The sequence below is a fragment of the Clytia hemisphaerica genome, unplaced genomic scaffold, assembly GCF_902728285.1.
Source record: "Clytia hemisphaerica strain Z4C2 unplaced genomic scaffold, Clytia hemisphaerica genome assembly, whole genome shotgun sequence".
Taxonomy (NCBI): Eukaryota; Metazoa; Cnidaria; class Hydrozoa; order Leptothecata; family Clytiidae; genus Clytia; species Clytia hemisphaerica.
Genome location: NW_027104209.1, coordinates 324,861 through 337,570, shown reverse-complemented (window position 1 = coordinate 337,570; position 12,710 = coordinate 324,861). Strand labels below are relative to the sequence as shown.

The 12,710-nt window shown below is 35.3% G+C and overlaps 1 protein-coding gene across 2 annotated transcripts in view; it reads left to right on the top strand.

The window, feature by feature from the left end:
• The first annotated feature begins 6,602 nt into the window (after window positions 1-6,602).
• Window positions 6,603-12,710, top strand: part of LOC136815491 (outer dense fiber protein 2-like) — a 52,192-nt gene continuing 46,084 nt past the window's right edge. For both annotated transcript variants that reach the window (XM_067071936.1, XM_067071937.1), the window contains exon 1: window positions 6,603-6,692. The gene's annotated coding sequence lies outside the window, so the exon portion shown is untranslated. The remainder of the gene's footprint in view (window positions 6,693-12,710) is intronic.

The following is a 12,710-nucleotide window of genomic DNA, read 5'->3' as shown; positions in this document are numbered from 1 at the left end:
ACAGTTTTCTCGTTGCAAAGTCCGTACTTTGTTGTACCCGTGCATGATACTTACTTTTTGAAGGCTTCTTTGTTCGTCTCAACAATCATTCAATTTGAGAAATCCGATGATGGACCATGACTTTGATGCTATTTGAATCAGCTCTCCTAAGAGGAAAGTAATTCGACAGCAGTGGCTCGTCCGGTAGTGAATTGAGAAAATGGTCCAATTGATGTTTAAAATTAGTTTTGGAGCAGTTTTTGAGGTTACGGATGGATTGTGGGAGGGCATTAAATAGTCTGGGACCTTCTTCTGACAGGGAGTCTCTCCATATGTTTTTTTGCCTTATGTTCACCTCTTTTAGATAACATTTTCTACCCAGTCTCTGGTTATCGTAACTGAAGATGCCATCTTTGTTTTCAGCATAGTTAAAATTTGGTACAAGCTGTTCTAGGATGCTCCAGGTGTAGATAATCCTGTATCTTTCTCTGCGCCGCTCCAGGCTGTATAGTTTAAGTTCTTTGAGCTTCTCCCAATAGTGGAGATGTTGAAGTGTAGGGATTCCATTCAGGTAAGATTTTTGAAGTGATTCCAGTTGTTGGATCGGATATCTTTTTGAAGGTGACCTCAGCTGGGAGCAATAGTCAATGTGTGGTAGTACCAGTGACTTCCAAAGAGTTAGCATTACTTGACAATCTCTTGTTTTGAACGTTCGATGGATCCAAGCAATGATACTTTTGACTTTCTCGATCTGGTTTGTGATGTGTTTGCTGTATGTCATTTTAACATCCAGAGTACTCCTAAATCCTTCACGTCCATCTTAGTTTCGATAGGAGAGCCAGTGTCTGAGAGGTAACTTGAGTGTTCTTTCAGTTCTTCATTTTTTCCGTATTTAAGATGTTCAAACTTCAAGCCATTGAGCTGCATGTTGTTTAATGATGTCCATTGATACACCACATCAAGGTCGTTTTGTAGAAATTGAACATCAGTGTTATTAGAGATCTCCTTCATTAAACGTGTATCGTCGGCAAATGAAGATAGAAATGAATGTAGGATGTTAGTGTCAATATCTTGGATCATTATCAGGAAGAGAAGTGGACCAAGAACTGATCCTTGGGGGACGCCAGAAATAACTTCTGCTTTTTTGGAGAGGATGTAGTCAACAGATACTTGTTGGGTCCTACCGGTAAGGAAGGATCTGATCCATTGCAGTAATTTGCTAGTTATACCATTTCTCTCGATTTTATGGAGTAAGTCCTTTTTCAATGTGATGGATGAGTTGTTCTGTGTGCGAAAGAAGTTGGCTAAGACATGATCTTCCAGACTTGAATCCATGTTGATTATCGTTAAAGAGGTCGTTTTCTTCTAGATGATTTTGTAGCCGTTTTCTGACAATCTTCTCAAAGATCTTTGTTACATGCGAAGTTAATGCTACAGGTCGATAGTTTTCAGGTAGGCCTTGGTTGCCTTTTTTAAAGATGGGTGTGATGAAACTGGTTTTCAAAAGTTGAGGTGTGTAGCCTTTGTCAAGTATATTTCTCCAGATTAGAGAGAGAGGGGCTGCAATCTGTGACTTGACTTGTTTTAAGAAAATTGCAGGGAAGCCGTCTGGTCCTGCTGCAGCATTGGAGGATAAAGTGTCGATCTCTTCTGTAATATTTTGTTCTGAGAAGTTGATATCACTAAGATTTGGTTGATTTTCGGTGATTTCTGGCAAGTTATAGTTGGGTAGTGGTTCCATAAAAACAGAGGTATATTGATCTTGTAGAATGTTTGCCATTTTTTGACTGTCATTTGTCAGTTGATTGGTTTTTGGATCCTTCAATGGTACAACATTTGGTTTGTGTTTTGTAAAGCGTTTTGCGTACGAATAAAAATATTTTGGATTGGATTTCATTTTCGAAGTAGCATTTGTTTCTTGGTTCTTTCTTTCATTGGAATATGATTCTTGAAGTTTAAGTTCAATATCGATAAGTTTTTGGTGAATCTTTTGAGTTGATTTCCTTTTCTTTTTAGGCGTTTTTGCATTAGCACTCTTCTATCTCTGGGTATAATGGCTTTTGTTGATTTCTTTGACATTCTTGAAGGGACTTGATTTTCAGTGATAACGTTTATGCATTTATCAAGAAAAGTATCATATTGTTCGTCTTGGTCTGAAATGGGGTTTAAAATAGCATGCCAGTCAATATTTAGTAAATCTTTTTTAATATTTTCCCAATTAATTTTGTGACTGTGAAAATTAAAATTGTCAAATTTGTTGTGTGAGGTTTTCATGGTAAAATTTTTACAAGTTTTGTCGAAAGTCATATGGGTTGCAACTTGGACCATATGGTGATCTGAATGAATGGTAGGAGTGACTTGGTAGTCGAAAACCATATCTGGATTGTTTGTTAGTAAAAAGTCTAAAATATTTCCGTCTTTATGTAATGGTTTATGAATTGTCTGATTTAAGTTTAGGTGCATCATAAAATCTGTTAAAATATATATAAGCTGATTGTCACAGCTTTTTCTTTGTGTGTATGTATCGTTGATCAATGTGTGTGGAATATTGAAGTCTCCACAAATATAAATGTCTGGTGCATGTGTTCTTTTAACTAATGACCTTTATTTAAAAAGAAATTAAAAGCTCCACTTGGCGCTAGGTCCGTGCCGTGCTTTAAGCGTACACCTTCTTTGCCCACTTGTGCAATGTGGTTCGCTTGATCGTGCAAACAATGAAAATATGATGTAATGATATCATAGCGCGAACCAATGGGATTATGCGAGCAAATTTTCATGTAACACGAATATATTTTCGACAGCTTACAGGCTTTGTCATTTGAAAATTCCAGGCGTGTGGTCAATCGCACTCCTAAAAAGTACTTTAGGCGTGTGATAAGGAGTGCTATGCATAACTTTAAGTAGTAAAATCCAAATTTATGGCGTGTGATTAATCACTCTCCTCAAAGATTTTAGGTGTGTGTGGAGGTGTGCGCGTGCTATCACACGCCTCAAACGATGCAGCCTGCTTAAAAAGTATAGTGTGGTTGGTGGTTTGACATTTTGCGTTGTCAAATGAAGATGGACAGCTCCCCTTAGTGGATAGTATTCAATTATCACTGTCCCTTTATTTTCATTCTGAGAACTTTTGCAAATAGAAGAAAAAATAGAAAAGTTGTATTTTTTTCTGCTCTATTCATATACTAAATTTGAAAGATCTTCTATATGGCGGCATTATTTTGCAAACTTCAAAAAACTGCTTTTTGTCCCGCTTTTGCGGGACTTTGGCTTAGTGCTTGCATGCAGCGCAGCATAGGGTACAAAGTCCAAATGTGTTTCCCATAATTTTTGTATGAAGAATTAAGTCTACATTGCCAGACGATCTCAATCGAACGGAATCGACGATCGAACCAATCTAACCAAATCGAACGCAGTCGACCAATTGAAATTCGATTGTTGAACGCAATCGAATCTCAATCGAACGTCAAAATTCTGGGTAATATTCGATTGGTTGGATTGTTGTTTGACTGGTTCGATCATTGATTCTGTTCGATTGAGATCGTGTGGCTTTATTCTTGCAGCTTCCCAACATCCAAGCTCTCAAACATCACAAGTAGAATGAAATTACTTTCGATTTCCCGTAGAAATTATGCGATGAACAATCCGGGGGTCAATGAATCGACGATCGAACGCAATCGAACATCAATCGAACGCAATCGAATATCAATCGAATCTGAAAATTGCGGTAATATTCGATTGAGATTCGATTGCGTTCGACAATCGAATTTCAATTGGTCGATTGCGTTCGATTTGGTTCGACTGGTTCGATCGTTGATTCCGTTCGATTGAGATCGTCTGGACATTGAGATTATTAAGTCTATACTGTCATATATTAAGAAGGCAAATGAGATATCGAGTAAGATAATCTGCCCGAGAAGGAAAATTTTGAAATCTAAGCAGTCCAAATTGCTGGATTAAAAGTTGCTTGATTCTTCTTATTGCACTTGCACATGATATCATACTCCTTGAATAGACCTTTTTTTAAAGAGGCAGCCATGTTGAATAATTATGTACTCCAGCATAAAAACAATGATACAGTCATGCATAATTTTTAAAATATGCACGATACAGTAATTATGCAAGGCTGTATCATTGTTTTTATGCTGGAGTACATAATTATTCAACATGGCTGCCTCTTTAAAAAAAGTCTATTTTGTCTTTGTGTGTACCCAGGGTTGAATTATTGGGAGAAGCTCAAACACCTCAATATGTACAGTCTCGAGAGAAGACACGAAAGATACCAAATTATATATACATGGTGTATAATCGAACAACTGGTGCCAAATTTTAACTATGGTGAAGGGGAAGGCGGTATTTATTCATATACAAACCAACGTCTGGGAAGAAAATGCCACCTCAAACCAGTGAATACAACGAAACAAGAACATTTGGAAGAGCTGCCTTTCAGACACCGGTCCAAGACTATTCAATGTGTTACCAAGAAAAATACGTGACATGACCAAATGTTCCAAAAATTCCTTCAAAAAACAACTTGATCAATTTCTGCAAGATGTTCCCGACCAGCCACTGCTCCCTGCCTATCTTCCTTACAGGATGGCTGACTCGAATTCAATTGTTGAAATGGTCAAACATCGGACCCCACGGGGTTGAGTGAGCAGAGAATTTGCTGAAACACATCAAAGGTATAATCAAACAGTGTAGACCTAAAGCTCTAAAACAGCATCTAATAACATGAAAACCAGAATACGATTCTTCAATGGGAATCAAAACTATAAAGTGCACTTTTTACAAACATCAATTTGTCAGATCTAACAAAATTAATAACCGCACTGTCATCATTGACAATAAAACAAACGATGTCAAGAGCCTTGTAAACATTCCAACAACTTCCATCGAAATGATCTATCACAGCTCAGTCTACCATTTTTAGCACGGTCCGAGGATTGAGCCGAGAACGCTCCGCGAACTCATGCGCGGGTGAAAAACTTCAATCTGTCAATCATTTTCTCAAGTGAAGAGTACGCGAAGCGATTCTAGCTTTACGATAGTGCCGCAGGTCATCAATGGATAGTATTCAATTATCATTATCCCTTTATTTTCATTCCTAGAACTTTTGCAAAAAAAAGGAAAAATAGAAAAGTTGTATTTTTTACTGCTCTATTCATACGACCCACGGCATGGCCCGAACATGTTCGGGCCTCTTGATTAATACTTTTTAAAAATGGCCCGCGCGTGGCCCGCGCAGTTTCAGACCATGTTCGGGCCAGATTTTCGAAAACTTGCTACGATCGCGCGTGTAATTTCAGGACCCAATATTTATATTTTAAATTCCTTATTTTAGCAAACAAATTTAAAAATCTTCATCTTTATTCAAATATATTGTTCAAATATAAAAGTTAATCATCTATTTTCCAATTAAGTTAGGAAAATTATTAAAAAGAATGATTTGAATCTTACATAATATGGTCTTCTTTTTATTCTTTATCCCGTTCCTTTTTCTCGTGGTCTTCTTCTATTCGAAGCAGAATTTTTCTGGATCGTTTTTTGTACTGTTATACAACTTTGTGAATCAAACTGGTATTTGGAACTTTGAATTTGTCTAATGTGTACTGTAATGAAAATATTTAACAATGGATGATGATAAACCAGGAAAGGTAAATAAAATCTGTATCAATTGTAAATACATGGCCCGAACATGGTCCGAACAAAATGTTCGGGCCGATTCAATAATACTTTTTTGTGGCCCGAGCATGGTCCGAACAGGCCCGAACATGTTCGGGCCATGCCGTGGGTCGTATTCATTCACATACTGAATTTGAAAGATCTTCTATGTGGCGTTTTTTTGCAAACTTCAAAAAACTGATTTTTGTCCCGCCTTTGCGGGACTTTGGCTTAAGTGCTCGAGTGCAGCATAGGGTACAAAGTCCAAACATGCGTTTCCCGTAATTTTTGTGTGAAGAGTTAGGTCTATATACTGTCAAAGGTAAAGGTAAACTGGCTGCACCTGGCACTTGGCGAAGGGACTTTTGCACTTGCACTTGACTTTTGACGAGTGCTGCTATCCAGATCTCCAGCAAACGTCGGAAACGTGCCATAATTTATGGCACTTTATGGCCGTCATGGCCCATAAAGTGCAAACTGGTTTCCCTCCTCCTCACCCTCTCCCTGTCAAAAAATAAATTGTATAGATAGAAAAATAAACACTTTAACAACCTCTTACCTGAACCAACACAATGAATTATCTTGGTAACTGGTATTGTCTGGTTCAGTTGTAAAGCTTTTACAGTATAAACAAGGAAAAAAAAACACTTTGCAGTTGGACTTGCACACAGTCGGGTACAGCTGCAGATTGCTGTCGATATTGGTAGATTGGTAGATTAAAATTGGTTCCGACTGCATTTAAAAAAAAATTGTTTTGAATGTTCTCCGCCACGGTGAATTAGAACTCAAAAAACCTAAACGGGGAAGATTTCGAATGTTTTTATTATGTTTTGTCTTGATGTTTCAAGATCATTATTCTAAGAGAATGGTTAAGTTGACAAGTAGGCGAGACAAACGTCGTTTTAAAATGGCGGGCAAAATTTGATTTGTAAATCCTGTAATGGTGGTTCCAGAGCTGACAAAGTGTCAAGAAGGAGTAATCAGATACATATTCAGATTTATTTTTGCAAGGTTTGGAGGATTTTAAGGAAAACAGAATGATCGTCCTAGAAGTATGTATGATTAGACTAGATATTAACCTGGCTAGCAACAGACACAACAGTCAGTGTTTTTTCAAAAACTGTATGGAGTCTTTGTTAGCAACTCCAAAAGATTTTTCAAATTTTATATATTTTTTTCAAAACCTATCCTATCTTGTAGAGCTTTGAAAAAGAAAGAAAATGAGGGGTCATAGGCCTCCAGAAGATAATTGGTTGTAAAGATATTCAAATTTTAGTGTCAAAAATTTGAGTAAAAATGTAAAAAAAAACGGCAAGTACAAAACGCCTACTACCTACTACTTACTACTTACTACCTACTCAGTTTGTATACTTTACAGACCAGAACTCTCCTTCACTTGTTCGAAATCTCTATTCTAAAAAAATTGGTTTTGTAATATCTGAATGCTAACACACAAGTCTTTGCTTTATATTTACTTGAAAAAGTGTTATCTAAAAGAATATTTAGCATATTTACGTAGTGAGTAAATATTCTCTTCGCCTCATATAAGTATACTAAAGTATAAAACAAAAGGCCATTATCTTGATTTTTTCTTTTTCCTAAACCTACTCTCTCTTATGACTCTTATTATAAGAACTTTCCTTTTTCCTAAACATACTCCCTCTTATGACTCTCATTATAAGACGATAAGAATACACGTAAATGTCTAAAAAAGGCTCTGTAATATAAATAGGGGGTCAATCTATCTCTATCCTATTGTATGATCTGCATCATAACAAATGGTGCCAAAATATTTCTTGGAATTGGTGTGCGAAGCTTTTAATATTCAATAACTGTGTCAATATTTTTATCAAAAATTTCATTTCGTCAATACTTTGACATGGTCAAATTGACACCACTAAAACAGCTCTTTGTAATATTTTCCTACTGAAAATTTCTACCTTGCGATATTGAAAGCATCTTATTGAGCACAATAAGAATTTTTGCTACATAAAATGAAGTCTACAAAGGTCATATTTTACGACCCTGTCAATAGTTTGGTTCAAAAGGGTCATTTTGTCAATAAATGTCAAAGACATGTCAAAGGATTTTCAGCAAGTACCCAGTGAAACATAGGGATCTACTTACATGTTTTTTTTTTATAAGCATAACGCTTATAAGTATATGAAGGCTCAGATTTGCAGATTTCCTAAGCATAACATAAGCATATACGCTAGCCTGAAATATTTTTCAAGTAGTCAATCTCTTTCTATTCAAAAAGGTTTGCAAGTGGTCAAGTAAAAAAAGACATTTCACGGCTAGCCACATTCCACTGCTCAAAAATTTAAATGCTTTTTGAATCGAATATCAACAAAATTTTAAAGATTTTATTAAAAAATTTGGTTGGGTGAATCAAAAGCATAATAATTCTTAAGCATATAAAAAGCATATTCTGGATGCTTTGAAAGCTTAAGCATACTCGAGCCTGACCAAGGCACCAAGGGGCATACACTTGCTTATAAAAAAAACATGTACTTAAAGTATTTTAACTTTTTAGATTGATCGATTCTTATAAATAAAACTGACATGAATAAGTAAGTGTGCGAAGGAAATATTTTTTTCTTCTACGAAGAAGTGCGTCTGTAAACTTTATAGAAAAAGCGCGGGAAAAAGTCATAAACAAAATAAAAGAGAGAAAATATTTTGAAGTCTTCAAAGTACGATAAAAGAAGAAGTTTTAACTTTTTTACCACCAAAGTTTCAGATTTTGCTAATTTTAACATGCTGAATATTTTAAAAGTAATTTCGAGCCGTTTTGAGCTATTTTACAGTAGGTAGTAAGTAGTAGGTAGTAAGTATTAAGTAGTAGGTAGTAGGCGTTTTGTACTTGCCGTAAAAAAAAAGGTTAGGAAAATAGCTTGGAAAAGTTCGAAAAATGTGTCAAAAAAGAAAAAAAAGAAATTTTCCATTCATGCTTCTTCAATTTTGCATGTTTCTTTTTCTAGTGTAGCTAGAGACCTGAAATTTGGAGAGAGAATTCTTTGATGGTGTTAGAATATTATTATATAAAAATATTTGTAAAATATTTAGTATATTTATCAAAATAATGAAAGATATATCTTTTTTTGAAAAAAGAAGACATTGCATTGCTTTATTTCAGTTAGGAACATTTGGCGAGTTCCTGTACGCAACCGCGATCTAAAAAATCATAACAGCACTCATTAAATAATGACGTTCGTGTCTTTTCGCACTTTTTTTAGCCTAGACGATGTAGCAAACATAGTAAATATAAGCACACTGTGCTTTTAATTGGCTGAAATTTCTTTTTGCGTCGGAAAAACTTTTTCAAACTTTCAGCTATGATTGACCAAACTGTTACAATGAAAATTATCCAGCGCATTTTTTATCTTCTTACAGTTACATCAAAATCCCCCGAAAATGTCAATATGAAAATTGCGTAATCAGAGAATGTATGTCTCGCTCATTATAAAAAGGCCGAGACAAACTTTCAATAATTGGATTGTAACATCGAGTTAAGTCTCTTTTGTTAAGTCACCAGGGGGTAAATAAAACAGACCTTGATACATTTATCGTTCGTTTCAACTTGACGATTCGTTTAAAACTTAGCCTCCTAAATATTTGGGGTAGTTAAAATATGTACAAAGAAATTCATACTTTTCTAACCCGGCAAATCTTTAAAAAAGAAGCGAACAATAAAATATAATTACCCTTTCCAAATAAACCTCTTCGGTGGCGAGCGTAGTCTACTCTGACGTAATTGTAAAATTTATGTGATATGAGTTTGACATAGTAATGTAATGTTCTTTGGGGAATTATGAAGTTCTCTGGAATTTCGATTGCATTTATTCAGGCTGATTTTTTATGACTTCTAATGGTACTTTTTCTAATGAGTTTGATTACTCTGTTCTCACACTTATGTCTTTTTTTTCGCGTCCTTTTCCGTGATTACTTTTATTTATATTTTTAAAGACAGGTAAGAAGGCATATTGATGTAACTGTCTTATCTTCTTAATCTTCAATGAAGAACTCAAAGTTTACTGAATTTAAGCACATAAGATATTCTTATAATTATTGATATTCACTGAAACACCATTCGTTGTGTTCTGCGGTGGAGTGTATGACGTAACTCGCACGGTAAATAACTCGCCTTTTGTTGGAAGATCGTATTGCGCTTTTTGGCGTTACCACTCTCGAAGCTAGCGGGCGCCCCTGTCTTTCCGCAACTCTTTCCACCATTTTAGATGGCCATAACAATAGATCTAAAAGGGCACCATAATCTTGGAAGATAATTTGTTTTGGTCTCCAGCTTTGGGAAGTAGCAATGTTTTTGGTTGTTTTTGATGGAAAATAGTAAGAAACTTAAGTTTACAAGTGGCATTTAGTTTTTTCTGGCTTATAGAATGGCAGGATCCTGGATGGTTTCCCTAACTGTATTTTTGTTTTTGAAGAAAATTAGCTTGGAAAAGGTTGAAATGAGTCAAAAAAGGTGGTAGGACCCATTTTCAAGGGGCCTCTGGAAATGGAGGAACAAAAACTTATGAATAAAGAATAAGTTTTTCTGAAAGGAGAAACCCCAAATGAAAAGAAAATCCATTTCCGCAGAAATAAAAACTTTTTTTTGGGACGTTCCCATGCAAAAGAAGCAAAAAAGTGAAAAAAACTACATGAAAATGAAAGAACTAAAATTAGCGAATGTGATTTTTGAATTCCTCACCCTTTTTCTGATAAACATACTAAGTTACAACCTTCAAATACATTTTCCTCCGTTTCCAGAAACATTTGTTCAGCGATAGTTGCACATTTTTTTTCTCCCGTCGGCAAACAATTTTCAAAATGTTGCAAAACGTTCGGCATTTTACCAATTTGCCGTCTAGCCCGTGTCCACAGTGTTATATCAACGGATTAGAATAGGTGGATTAACTTCTCTCGTTGCTCCCAAGAGAGATCCATTGTCTTCTCATTGTTACAAGAAAAATCTGTAAATGACTCTGCGCACTCCTCGTTTAGTTTTTTCATTGTTTTTATAAGAACAATTTTCCAATTTATACAGTTTCGAAAAACGAATTTGTCCTATGATTCGATCAATTTTGATGATTTTGCAAATATTTTAAATCCTACACTTAAGTTTTAGCATCAACAAAACGCTAGACCAGTTTTAATGTAAATTTTTAATCTTTTGTCAATGGCAATCTTCAGATAAGTGAAAATTAACGTATGGTCTATAACTAAGAAACTATCGATGGGTCACGAATGGGTTGCATACTGGTGAAAGAAGACTGTATTTAGAATTAGGAAAATAAATTTCAAATTATTTGGCTAATTTCTGCATTGGATAGAAAGGGCTAAAAAAGTGCATTTTCTTATTTAAAATGTACCACGTGATACGTAATGACCAATGAAAATGTTGAAAGTAATGATTTTTTACAACTTTTTTACAACTTATCAAGTTTTAATTGCTAGCAAACTCGTAAAAAAGTTTGATAACCTAACGAGGAGTGTTTTCTATGAGTTCTTAATCCACCTATTCTAATCCGTTGGTTATATACCACTGGAAAGCTAAGATCACAGGCTTTCATTTAGTAAAAACCGGAACGCGTTAGCATATATAGAACCAGACAATCTCAATCGAACGAAATCGACGATTGAACCAGTCGAACCAAATCGAACGCAATCGACCGATTGAAATTCGATTGTCGATTTGGATAGAAAAAAAAATCGAAGGGTTCAAAGTTCACGGAAAAATTAAACATTTGGTTTGACGTCAACGAAAGTTGCATGACTTCTGGAGTCGCTATCTTTGTCTGTTTGTGGGAGAGTTAATGCTGATCTCAGAGTTTTAGTCAGCTGGCTTAATGCCAACAAAATTTCCTTGAATGCTAGCAAAACTAAGTTTGTTATTTTTCGTTCCCCTTGGAGACAGATGGACTGTATTCCAAGAATCAAGCTTTGCGGGGAAATTCTACCACCAAGTAGCGACTCCAGAAGTCATGCAACTTTCATTGACTTCAAGCCAAATGTTTCATTTTTCTGTGAACTTTGAACCCTTCGAACTTTTTTTCTATGTATGCTAAAGCGTTCCGGTTTTTATTAAATGGAAGCCTGTGATCTTAGCTTTCCAGCGGTATATAACACTGTGGACACAGGCTAGACGGCAAATTGGTAAAATGCCGAACGCTTTGCAACATTTTGAAAATTGTTTGCCGACGGGAGAAAAAAAATGTGCAACTATCGATGAACAAATGTTTCTGGGAATGGAGGAAAATGTATTTGAAGGCTGAAACTATGTATGTTTATCAGAAAAAGGGTGAGGAATCCAAAAATCACATTCGCTAATTTTAGTTCTTTCATTTTCATGTAGTTTTTTTCACTTTTTTGCTTCTTTTGCATGGGAATGTCCCCAAAAAAGTTTTTATTTCTGCCGAAATGGATTATCTTTTCATTTGGGGTTTCTCCTTTCAGAAAAACTTATTCTTTATTCATAAGTTTTTGTTCCTCCATTTCCAGAGGCCCCTTGAAAATGGGTCCTACCACCTTTTTTGACTCATTTCAGGGCCAAATTGAAAAGTCCTGTTTCTGTCACGGAAGGAAATCAGAGCCTTTTTTGGTCTATTTTTGAAAAATGGTAAAATGAATGAAAATAGTATTATGTCCTGAATTAAAGCCTTCATAGTACTACTACTTCCAAAGCAAAATAAATTTCACAAAAGTTTTTCCTCGTTGAGTAATTGAACTTTGAAGGTTCTGTCACGGAAGGAACGCAGCAAAGACATTAAAAAAGACAAAAGTATGCTGATTCAGATTCCTGTGAATTTAAAGAGAATTTTAAAACCAAAATACCACCAGAAGAAACTTATGTATGTCTATCTGCTTGTCATTGAAAAAAGAACTGAGTCAAAAAAATTAATTTCAATCGCTACAGTGATTTTTGTTTGTAAGATTTTTGATTTTGTGTTTTGGTTAACCATTTTTCAATTTGGCCCTTCAACCTTTTCCAAGCTAATTTTCTTAAAAAACAAAAATAAAACAATGCAATGTCTTCTTTTTTCAAAAAAAGATATATCTTTCGTTAT